We start from the raw sequence: 12,784 nt of genomic DNA, 5'->3' as shown, positions 1-12,784 counted from the left end.
AACAAAATACAGGAAAATGGATGGAACTAGAAAATACAATTAATGAGGTAAAAAGGCCCATAAAAACAAGCACTGCCCATTCTCCCTCATATGTGGATCCTAGCTACACATTTTACAGTAGCGTGACTAGCATTACTGCGTGCTGGTAAAGGCTAAAAACTTGAAAGGGGCCATTTAGAGGGAGAGAGTGGGAATGGAACACATATGCGGAAGGGGAAATACTGGGAGTATAAAGGTCTACCGAGGGAGGCAAGTGGAAGGACGGGAACCAAAACTATAGCTATATAGAAACATGTTTTATAAGCTTATTGAAAAACAATGGCACCCTCCATAATATATAATGCTTCTCCCAGAAGCCATGGGTGATTAAATGACAATCCTAGCGCCAGGTATGAGCCACCTCTCAAGGAGATGTGACCAGTGAAGTCCCAGATGCTTCTGAAACAACATAGCCTATTGTCATGACTCCTGGTTGGCCATCAGAACTTTATAAAACCATATTTCTAAAAACACAGTATAGTTTAGTCAAAGGACATGGAAAAATCAGATTGGAGCTGAGCTATTAGTTTCTTCCCTATCAGCAAGCCTTCATGTTGTTAGAAAATTTTATGCAGTTTGCTGTGGGAGAAAGGTAATCAACAGTTTTACTTAATGAAACTTCTCTATCACTAACAGTTGCTAACATTTGACACAAATTTATCTATCTCTGCCTAAAACATTTTGCTTACAAGAAAATTTTCATGTCTAGTCTCAAGCAAGCAAAAAATAATAATTTAGGAAAGTCTAAGATAAGAATGTTTAAGTTTGTTTCTAGTACTTATTCAGTAAGTGCTGATAGGCCGGTAGCCAGGCAGGAAGTATAGGCAGGGCGACCATGCAGGAAGTAGAGGCAGGGCAATGAGAACAGGAGAATTCTGGGAAGAGGATTCTGTAGTCTACAGTTGTGATCCAGCCAAAGAAGCAAGATATGACTGTCTTCCTGAATAAGGTACCCAGCCACGTGGCTAACACAGACAATAATGGGCTAATATAAGTTATAAGATAAGTTATAATGAGAAGTCTGAGCTACTAGGCCAATCAGTTTATAACTAAAAAGAATGTTTAAGGAAGTGGTGGCACACGCCTTTAATCCCAGCACTCAGGAGGCAGAGGCAGGTTTAAGTTCAAGGCTAGCCTGGTCTACAAAGCGAGTTCCAGGACAAACAGGATTACAAAGAGAAACTCTGTTTTGAAAAAACAAAGAGAATATCTAAGTCTTACAAAGCATATCACAAAATTCTCCAAAACAACCCATAAATTATCCTAGCTAGCATAGACCTAAATACAATTTGAAAGCACATATTATCCAACATATATAAATTTGAAAGCACATATTATCCAACATATATAAAAATCAAAACATTACATTGTACCTCATAAGCATATTAAATATTATGGCATTTTTTTTCTTGTTCCTTCTTTAAACAACAACAAAAAAAAAAGACATAATACTGACGGTCAAGCTACTGCTGGGGCCATACTGATCTTGGGAAGCCTGTGCTGCCATCCTGGGACATGGTGATGTCAGGCCCAAGCTGCTGCTAAGGGCCATGTCTGGGTCTGTGGTCCTGTTGCCGTTGGGTTCTGTGTTAATGTCCATAGGTCGTGTTACCATAGAAGACCATAGGAACAATTCTTGTTGAAATCTGAGGGCAGTGCTGAGGGGGCCCTGCCCTTCATTGATCCTGAGATAGTTGGCCCTGCCCCTTGCTGGTCATTGAAGGAAAACAGCCCCCCTCAAAAGAGATGGCTCTACCCCTCACCAAAGGCATCAGTGGGCTGGCCCAATGGCAAAGGCTTAGGAGAGCTGATTCTGCCCCTCACCTAAGGAGGACGGTCCCATTGGTGTGGACTGACTACCCAGGTCTACATCTTGGGCCTTGGGTTGGGCCACCCTAACATCTACCTGCTAGAGTGCATGAAGGGGCTGGTCCTGCTGAATGACACCCATAGGATCTCCATGTCTCAAGGCAATGGCAGGATATCCAAGAGGAGTTTCAGTGAGGGTCCAGTACTGATGGTGTGTGTGCCAGAGGCCAGAGGCCAGAGGCCTTGAACCAGATCAATGACTGATTACAAGGAACATTTGTGAGTGGGGCTGACTGGATGAAAGGGTATACACTGCAGCAGATCCCAGTACCACTAAAACGAATGAAAGACATAGGAGCAAGGTGGGTTTTTGTTTATTCTGTTTTTAATTATTTTTGTGGAGGAGGTTTCTTCTTGGCAGGGCACTCCAGGGGTGAGGGGCAGATATGGAGGGACTTACAGGTAAGCAGGGCTGGCGTACATGATTTGATTCCCATATTCCCAAAGAATATATATATATATATATATATATATATATATATATATATATAATAAAACAACAGGGACTAGGGAGATGGCTCAGTCAGAAAGGACCTGACTTCTACTCACCTATGCTTTTTTTTTGAAAGTCAGATGTGATAGACTATGCTTGAAATTCCAGCACTAGAGTGGCAGAGACAGACAGATCTAGCTTAATTGCTGAGATTCCCCACTGATAAAAGGCTGTCTCAAAGAAGGAATAATACCTCTTATGGAACAATACTTGAGGCTCTCTGGGCTTCATACACATGTATGTGTACAAACACACACATATCCACATACACACAATATATTTGAAGTTAGTTCTGGCACATAAGTCTCCCAATTAAAAATGGTAAGAATAGCACAATAATAGAATTTAACATTGCTCCTTTCATAAGGACTATGACAAAATGAGATCCATATTTTTTTTTTTAAAAGAGATATGAGAAGCTGGGCGGTGGTGGTGCACACCTTTAATCCCAGCATTTGGGAGGCAGAGGCAGGCAGATCTCTGTGAGTCTGAGGTCAGTCTGGTCTACAAGAGCTAGTTCCAGGACAGGATCCAAAGCTACAAAGAAACCCTGTCTTGAAAAACCACAATAAACAAACAAACAAACAAACATGAGAGATGATTTCTCTAAGATTTATTTTATTTTTAAATAATTATGTATCTGTATGTGTGTGTCTGTGTGTGGATGTGTGCATGTGGTTGCCTGCAAAGGTCAGAAGAGAGCATCAGATCCCAGGAAGTGGATTTACAGGTAGTGGTAAACTGCCTGATGTGGGTGCTGAGAACCAAACTCTGTACTTGCTTTTAACTGCTAATAAAAAATACATATTTTCTATCTAAGTGAAAATATCTAACCAGGCATAGTAGCTCACATAGGTAATTCCAGCATTTGGCAAAAGGACTGCTCTGAGTTCAAGGCTAGCCTCGATTACAGAGTGATCTGTCTAAAAATATAAATTCCAGGTAATAATTAAGAGCCAGGAAACAGTATCTAGTCTAAATTTTCCATTTTACCTGGACTTAAAAATAATAGCATACTTTACATTTATTTTAAACTTGCTGACTTAGCACTCACACAGCCATCGTGTCACGTCACACCTATCAGCTCACTGGCTGGGTATTTATTACAGACAGACACTACACTACGTTCTATATACTTTAATTTAAAGTCGGACACACCAAGTGAGTAATTACAATATGCTATGATATGGATGGGAGAGAGGACTCACGTGCCAACAAAGTTGGTTATTGTTGGTAGAGGTAACATAACTAGATCTTGAAAATAGAGTACTGTACCAACCAGAATATTTTTTAATTCCAAGGAGCTGATTTAAACAAATTTATCGCTGAAAAAATGGCTCAGTGGTTAAGAGCACTCACACGCTGCTTTTCCAGAGGAACTAGGTTTCGTTCTCAGTACCCACATGGTGGCTAACTATGTTCGAAGCCCTCTTCTGGCCTGTGTATGCATGTAGTACACAATATGTACTCAAAACACCCATATACATATATACATAATTTATAAACCATGAGAAATTTATCTGTCATGAGAAATGCTGTATTAAGTAAGGCCCAGTATATGATATGACTAAGTGATACCACCAAGGACTTAAGATTCCTTCTTCTAACTTTGATCTGATATCTTTAGGGGATGTTTTATCCCCTGTGGTTAGAAGACAACTGCTAGTAGCAATAGCGGCCTCATTGTTCTCTTGGTCTTGAACACAAAGGGAAAGAAGAACCATTTTCCGCAGAAATAATCTGTCTCCTTCAGTTCAAACTGACTGGCACAAGTAACAGATTACAAGGGAATGCAATGAGCTGATTGGTTTAGACTAATCAAAACTAACCTTGGAGTTGGTGATAAATCATCTGAGTGTCTCATATTTATGAATAAAAGCACAATTGTCAGGAAAGAAGATGGATGATGGGCAGCTAATAGAGTTGATGACAAAGAATAAGGAAATGCCAAGCACTTGGATAAACACATGAAAACCACAGGCAGAAGCACAGGAAATAAGAAACATCTTGGTTCAGTTGGAGTAATGGGAAATGTAAGATCAGACACACCCTGTACTCTCTCTTTCTCTCTCTCCCTCTTTTTTTTTTTTTTTTTTTTTGAGTTTGGTCTTTATCCCACAAGACAAGATGAAGTTAACTGATTTTTTTTTTTAAAGTAGAGAGATACTACAATTAGGTTTTCCAGGACTGTGGAAGTATTATCAAGAATAGCCTACAGTTGGAAAGATGGCTCAGTGTTTAAGTGCATGTAGGTAGCTCTCAACCACTTGTATCTCCAGTTCCAGTGGGATCTGTTACCCCTGGCCTCTGTCAGTACCTGAACTCATGTGCACATATCTCCACAGACAAACATACATATAATTAAAAATAAATTTAAAAAAATAGCCAGAGATAGGGAAGAGCAGGAAAAAAAGAAAAAGGAGCATAACCTCAGCTAGAATCTATTCAACGAAAGTCCAGACTGGTAAGGGGAGGAATGGAAAAAAATAGGACAGGATTTAACATCCATACGAGTGGAAAACCCAGGCAAGACAATTCTATATTTTTTTGTTTGTTATGTTTTTGAGACAGAATCTCACTACGTATCCTTGACTGGCTAGGAACTTACTATGTAAAACAGGACTAGCTTGTAAGTTATAGATATCTGCCTGCCTCTGTCTCCTGAATGCTGGGATTACAGGTGTATGCCGCCATATCCAGCCCTATTTTTTTTTTTTTTTTTTTGGTTTTTTCGAGACAGGGTTTCCCTGTAGTTTCTAGAGTCTGTCCTGGAACTAGCTCTTGTAGACCAGGCTGGCCTCGAACTCAGAGATTCGCCTGCCTCTGCCTCCTGAGTGCTGGGATTAAAGGCATGTGCCACCACCGCCCGGCTTCCAGCCCTATTTTTTAAAACTGTATGTGTATTGCATTCTACAGTACACGTTGGGATCAGAGGACAGCTTGTGGAAATCATTTCTCTTCCTCTAACATGAGGATCCCAAGGATCCTCATCAAACTCAAACCATCAGGCTTAGCAGCAAGTCTCTTTACCTGCTAAGCCATCTTGTTGGCTCCTATTTCTTTTATTACAAGAGAGAAAATTAACCCTCAAACAGACTAGACAACTTGTGATTATAAAGTGACACAAGTCTAATGCAGTAGTGTACGTTTACAGTCTAACTACTGAGGAGGCTGAAGCAGAAAGATCACTTATGCCCATGAATTCAAGAGCGGCCTGGGTAACAGTGTGATGCCATCAAAAACAAAACAAAATCATAAGACTATAAATAGCAGTCAGACTGTAAACAGAGGTTTGGTGCCCAAAGTCAGTGTTTTATTTTAGCACAAACACACATGAAAATGGGCTTTAATGTTTCACGAATAAGCTTAATAGTGGCTTGCACCCATAATCCCAGCACTTGGGAGGCTGAGGCAGGGGTTAGAGGCCTTCACTAGTTAGAGGCCAGCTGGGCTACACAGTGAGTTCCAGGACAGCCTGGGGGTACACAGCAAGAGTCTGGCTCAAAACAAAAAGTCATGCAAATAAACCCAGCACTGCCATATCATTCTGCCAACAACAATTTTTTTTATTTACCAGGAAAGACACTCTTGCAGAACCCACATTTTTAAGAAAATACTAGCTAAAATAATAAATCTAGAATACTATCTCACATAATAAATGCTGCACACATACACACACACACACACACACACACACACAAAATTGTGCTAACATTTTTCTCAGTGGAGCCTGGGCTAAATAAGTGAGACACTGTCGCCTGTCCTGTTCACCACCCCCCACCCCATGTGAGACACTCAACAGTAAAAGACTGAAAACTTTCCCTCTAATATATAAGCCCCACAACAACCTAAGTAAGTCCATTTCCACCACTTCTAGTCAACACAAGCACTAAGAACTCTAGTTGAGCACTAAGACAAAGACTAAATAAAAGGCATTCAAACTGGAAAAAAAAAGATGTAAATTGACTGCTTTTAGATGACTTGATGTTATCTGTAGAAAAGAATCATACATCCCTCACCCCCTCAAAAAAAACCCAGTTAGAATAAACAAAACAAAGCTATAAAATACAAAGTCAATAAAAGTGAGATGTATTTTTATATACTAACAATACATAATCCAAAAATGAGCCTGGTATGATGGTTTAAACCTAGAATCCCCGCACTTAGGAGGGGAAGGTAAGAGGATCACAGCACAAGTTCAAGAGCAGCCTAGTCTGGTCTATACAAGGCAAGTTACAGGCCATCCAGGACTACATGGTTAAGTCCTGTCTCAAAACAAAAGATCAACAAGTACAAATAAAGTAGACATTAACAATTCTATTTACAAGAGAATTAAAAAAGAATATTTAGGAACAAACACCAGCTTGATGAGAGACTTTGACACTGAAAACTGAAAACTACTGCTGAAAGTATTTTTTCCTTAGTCCATGTGTGAAGCAAGAGATAGAAGAGACAAGCATGGTCCATGGGAAGGAAGGAGAAAAGCTGAGCACGAGCATACCTGTAACTCCAGCACTTCCAGGCTAGAGACAGGAGTTCAGGGTCAGTCTGGGCTACTTGAGACCTTGATAGAAAAAAGGGGAAGGGGCAAGGGAGAAAAGAGGAAGGGAAGGAAGAACAAGGCTGAAATGCAAATGAAAGATTTAAAATTGTTAAAACATTAAGTCTAAGCTTGGCAGTGGTGGCACAACGCCTTTGGTCCCAGAACTCAGGCGGCAGAGGCAGGAGAATGTCTGAGTTTGAGGCTAGCCTGGTCTACAGAGCAAGTTCTAGGATGGATAGGCTACACAGAGAAACCCTGTCTCAAATACCACCCCCAAAAGGTTAAGACTTGGTCATGGAGGGTAAAAGTTATTGCCACCAAGCCTACGGACCTAAGTTTGATAGCCATAATCCACAAAGTGGGAAGGAAAGACCCACTTTCCACAAGCTGCCCTCTGACTTCCACAGGTGCAAAAGAGCACTGATGCACATGTGCACTCAGTTTATACACACAATTACACACATACAATAAGTAAGTGCAGAAAGTTAGTAATACTCAAAAGCAATTTACATATTTAACAGAACAACAAAATTCTAATAGTTTTCATTAGAAAAATCACTTTAAAATTTCTATAGCAACTCAAGGGATTCCACTACAAAACAATCATAAAAGAAGAATAAAGCAGAGGATCCTGTTTGTTGATTTTAAATCTTAAGTACAAAGCAGATATTAAAACAGCCTGAAAACAACATAAATAGACCTAGAGAACCCCAAAATAAAACCTAGTGCTTATGGTTCAATGTCCTATCTTCTTCCTTCCCTTCTCTTTCTCATGGCCTTGTACACATTAGGTACATATTTTACAACTAAACTACACTCCCAATCCCTCAAATGATTTTCATTAAGGTGCTAAAGTCATTGAACTGGGAAAATTGGACAGCTATACTTAAAAAGATAAACAGAATACTTGAAACTATAAAATTCTTAAAGGAAAATAAAAGAAAACTTTCATGACACTGGATTTGGCAACAATTTCCATATAAGATACCAAAAGAAAAATGAGATAAGCAGGAATCCATCATAGTTAAGAACTTTTTAATAGGCTACAGATGTAGCTTGGTAGTAGCAGACCATGGGGTTTACATCCCAACACCAAAGGGAAAATTTTTTTTTTTTTTTAAGTTTTTGCTAGGTGTGGTGATACATGCAATTCCACAGTTTGGAAAGCACAGAAAGAAGGGTCACTAGCTCAAAGACCAGCCTGATTACATAGCAAGGCTAGGTCTCAAATAACAAACAAATAAGCAATTTTTTTTGGTATCAAAGAAAGAAAAGGCAACCCATTGATTAGTAGATAACATTTTCATTGTTATAGGTGTTATGCCTAACCTGAGCTTGAATCCAATCTCCCCCAGGTTCTCAACTACAAGACTAAAGGAGAGACCTCCATATACATGGTGTGGAATGTGCACAAGCATGCTAACACCCACACATGTGTGCGTGCACATACAAAATAAATGTAATTTTACAAAATTATGTCTGATATCAATATTCAGAAAAACCAAAGAACTCTTACAATTCAACAAACAAACAGAACTTGATTTAAGAAATAGGCAAAGGAGCTGAGCATGGTAGCCTATGTCTGTAACTCCAGCACTAGGAAAAATAAGTGTGTTTTGATGATAGCCTGGATTTCAAGACCTCTCTCAAAAACCCAAAGGGGCAGATGAGGTGACAAGCTACAATAAACAGAGGAAAAGATATTCATCACTAACCATTAAGTAAATGCAAGTTAAAACACAATGATACCACACACACTCTTTGGGATGGCTTAGCATAAAAAGAGGGAAAAGCCTTCACACACACACACACACACACACACACACACACACACACACACACACACACACACACACCAGGACACGATCTTTGTGATTACTGGTGGAAATGTAAACTTTCTTGTGCTTGATAAACACCCAAAATAAACATCTTGAACAGGTCATTTTTACATCACGTTCACATGTTCACAGCAGCGTTATACATAGAGGTTGAAAGATGGAAGCAACTCAAGTGTCTGAGGACAGATGAATAAACAAAACGCAGTGTATACTTAGAATGAGTTGTTCAACCTCAAAAAAAAAGGAAATTCTGACACTGTACAACATGAATGGACCAAAAAAATTGCAAAAAGACAAATACTTATGATTCTATGATTATATTCTTACATAGTCAAAGTTATAGACACAGTTAAATAATGAATTTCAGTGACTGAGGTTAACCATGTTAGTGTTTAAAGAGTACAGATTCTCAAGTTTAGGAAGATGAAAGAATTCCATTCCTCAGATGAGGGCTGGTTGTGCCACTTTGTAGCAGAAAATAAACTTAGCATGCAGGGAGCCTTGAGTTCAATTCTTGGTACTAGGGGAAAAAAATTCTGCCAATTGGGCCATCAACATCATTCAGATAAAGGTGCCAGCTGCACAAACCAGTGTAGCCGAGTTCCACCCCTGGGACCTACACAGTGGAAGGAGAAAACTCTTACAATAGTTCACTGACTTTCACCTGTGATCTTTAACTGTATGCATGTATACACAATAAAAATACATAAAATCTAGTAAACTTTTTTTTTTTTTTTTTGGTTTTTTGAGACAGAGTTTCTCCGTGGCTTTGGAGCCTGTCCTGGAACTAGCTCTTGTAAGACCAGGTTGGCCTCGAACTCACAGAGGTCCGCCTGTCTCTGCCTCCGGAGTGCTGGGATTAAAGGCATGCACCACCACTGCCCGGCAGAACTTTTTTTTTTTTTTAGTGCTGGAGAGGTGGCCCAGTGGTTAGGAGCATGTGTTACTCTTCCAAAGGACCAGCATCCGTATCAGGTGCTCACTACTGCCTGTGACTTTAGTCCAGAAGAATCAGAACTCTCTAGCCTCCACAAATATCTGCCCTTATAAAGCACAGAGACACACACAAATTAAAAACACACACACACCTATGTATACACACATAATTTTAAAAGGTAATTCTGCAGATGGCAGCAGTAATGACTGTACAACAATGTAAATGTGTACAGAACTGTACAATTACCATTAGTTAAGATGGTAAATTTTACTACATATATCTTACCATAGTAAATGTATATGCATACATACATTATCTGCTAGGTACCCTTCTTATTGACTTTACCATATCCAGCTCAATGGTAGAACATCCTTGGGTTGATTTCTAGCACTACAGGAAAACTATTTTGAGGTAAACTTTGCTGGGTATAGTGGCACACACCTGCAATCTTAGCATTTGGGAGGCAGAGGAACAGTTCTCATTTAGGATCTCATCTGAGTCAGGTAACTCAACAGCTAGCTACTGTCTTCTTGGTTTATTTCATTCTTGTCTCCTTTTAACTCAACCCGTGGATGACAACTTAGAACAAACAATATCTTTAAAGGTTTGTTATAATTTGCATAAAAGAAAAATTCAACTCTCAACTTGGCAATAAAATCCTTTTACAGAGATAACCTGGCTGCCTATAGTTTCCTATGGAAAACATCTCCCCAAGAAACTCTACTGTCTGCTCCTTTGTCTCCCTCCATTCCCTTTCCTCAGGGTCGCTCTCCAATTTATACAATTGCTTTTTTCTCTCAAACTGCTCCAATCTCTCTGTAAACACAAACACTCATGAGCCAGCTGAAGTTTCAAGTGTCCCAGGAAGTTATTTAGATTCTTAAGGCTCTGCTAGAACTTCCTCTACCCTGAACTCCCACAGCACTCTCCGTATTAGAACTCACTAGATTCGCTTCTAGACTCATGTTAGTGCAACTTTTTCCAATAAAAACCTTGAGACAAAGTCTATTATATATTAAATTTTTCACTTCCTCCCCCAGCTCTGGGATAATTCAAACACAAAGCAGACCTTCAATAATCACTTGAGTAATCTGAGCTCAGTGACTTAACTATGAAACAGAATCACTTCATTCTGTTGTATTTCTGAAAGTTGACCTGTCACATACCATAAATAAAATTCTGTAGCCCAACGAAAAGACAGAAGGAAACTAGTCAGTATAACCTGAAAAACCACTGTGTTTTAAACCCTAAAGTTAGAGCCAGATACAAAGAACTTCTTGAGATGCTCATCATGTTGGGACGCAGGCGCTATAGGAGTTAGGTTTTACAGAACAAAATACTGACCTCTGGGCTTTACTGAACTCATGCAAAAATGAGCCAGGCTATAATTTGGTGAGAACCTAGTCATGAACCTAAGAAAACCTCGAATGAAATGTCACTCAATTTTTAATAAATATGGTGTGGGGGGGGCGGCCTCTTTAGCAGTTATTCTGAGTTGGCTGCCAGGTTCGGGGAAGTGCTCATTTCCGCTTTCAACTTTTTTGTGCAAAGGCCTAGTGATTGGGATGCACAGTGGCGGAGAAAGCAATCCAGAGAGTCGGCAGTGCAGGAGCGGAGTGAAATGAGCTTCCTCCATAAACCGTACCTAAGTACGCAGAAGCCTCGTCCCAGCTCAGGTCTCAGCCTTCCTTCCCGGGGTCCCCTTTCCCCACTTTAAAAAACACCACCAAATCGCTAAAGGTTTCTCTGGCTCCAAATTCCCAAGACAAGCCTAATCGCAGCCGCTGTTCAGGATGGACGGTTCCCAGAACTTCCAGCCTTCCTGCCACACTGACAACGTGAGCATCTTTGAAGAGAAACGGATGCTACTCAGAGACAAAAGGGACCGGTGGCTGGGAGAGCTAATGAAGTACCAAAGTGCCCCCCTGCTCGTTCCCGGCGAGATGCCTTAGCCTGCCCTGCGAACGAGGCCTGCTCCAGGGCATTTACTCTGCCTGCTGCTATGGTAGAGGCGCTGCGCTTGCTCCGAGCTCAGACAACACTCCGCGGAGTTTCTCCGAAGACGGCGAGAAAGTTCTCGCCCTGGAGGGTGAGAGTGAGTGCGAGTGCGTGCAAGGGAGTAAACCGCGGAGCAGAAGAGGGGGCGCTGGGAAGGCACGCCTTTCGCCCAGTACTCCCGGGAGCTCAGCCTCCACTCCCCCCCGGCCACCGCTCCGTCTCGTACCCCCCCCCCACCTACCTGTCAAAGCTCAAAGCCAGTTTCGTTCCACCCCCTCCAGTCACTCACCCCGGACGATACCCCCCACTCCGCCCGGCGGCGGGGGGCCCGCCCCGGGCCTGCTCCTCCTCAAGCTCCGGTCCTCGGGCCTCACGCCCACCCGCGCGCGGCCCCGCACCCCGGAAACAGGCGTCCGCGCCCGGGAGCGGGCTCCCCAGGCCAGGGTGCGGCGGGTCCCGCCCCTCGAAGCCCAGTGCTGGGAGCCCGTCCGGCGGCCACCAGGGCGGGGGTGGCTGGGTGGGAGGGGCGTCCTCTCGCCCCGAGCGCCGCGCCTCCGCCTCGGCCCCCGGTCGGCGGCGCGCTGTCCGGCCCGCCCCTCAGGGCGCTGAGACCGGCCCGTCCCGCGCCGGCGCGCTGGGCCCTAGACGACCGGCTGACCAGCGCCTCGGCGACCACCGCGGCGCCCGGGCCTCAGCCGAGGCGCCACCACGCCCAGCCGGGGCCCCTTCCACAGCCGGACGTCCCGCACCGCGCGGACACCGAGACGACTCCCCAGCCTCCGACACCGGGGGACGCTCACCTCGGAGGCTCCTCCCGCCGCGGCTGCCGCTGGGACCGCTGCCGTCGCCTCCGTCGCCCCCAGCGCCGCCGCCCGCACTGGCGCCGGCCCCCGCGGCCATTCTCCTCTAGCCGCCGCCACCCTCCCCTCTCCTGTCAGTGGCTTAGGCTCCGGGACTGCTCCAGGTTCCCCCTGTCGCCATTTTGACTCCGACAGGGAGCAGGAGGGGCTCGCTCCGGCGCGGCACTGGCGCGCTTGCGCCGCTCTGCGGAGCCGGACGGCCCCGCC

At 43.1% G+C, this 12,784-nt stretch overlaps 1 protein-coding gene across 3 annotated transcripts in view; it reads right to left on the bottom strand.

The window, feature by feature from the left end:
* Btbd7 (BTB domain containing 7) overlaps positions 1-12,724 on the bottom strand; it is an 84,806-nt gene extending 72,082 nt beyond the window's left edge. For 2 of the 3 annotated variants that reach the window (XM_038336712.1, XM_038336714.1), the window contains exon 1: positions 12,518-12,724. The gene's annotated coding sequence lies outside the window, so the exon portion shown is untranslated. Of the gene's footprint in view, positions 1-12,006; positions 12,084-12,517 lie in introns of those variants that run through there. The other variant, XM_038336713.1, reaches the window with a different exon arrangement.
* Between the last annotated feature and the right edge of the window lie 60 nt (positions 12,725-12,784).

This window comes from Arvicola amphibius, chromosome 7, assembly GCF_903992535.2.
Source record: "Arvicola amphibius chromosome 7, mArvAmp1.2, whole genome shotgun sequence".
Lineage (NCBI taxonomy): Eukaryota > Metazoa > Chordata > Mammalia > Rodentia > Cricetidae > Arvicola > Arvicola amphibius.
This window is presented reverse-complemented; position numbering and strand designations above follow the sequence as displayed.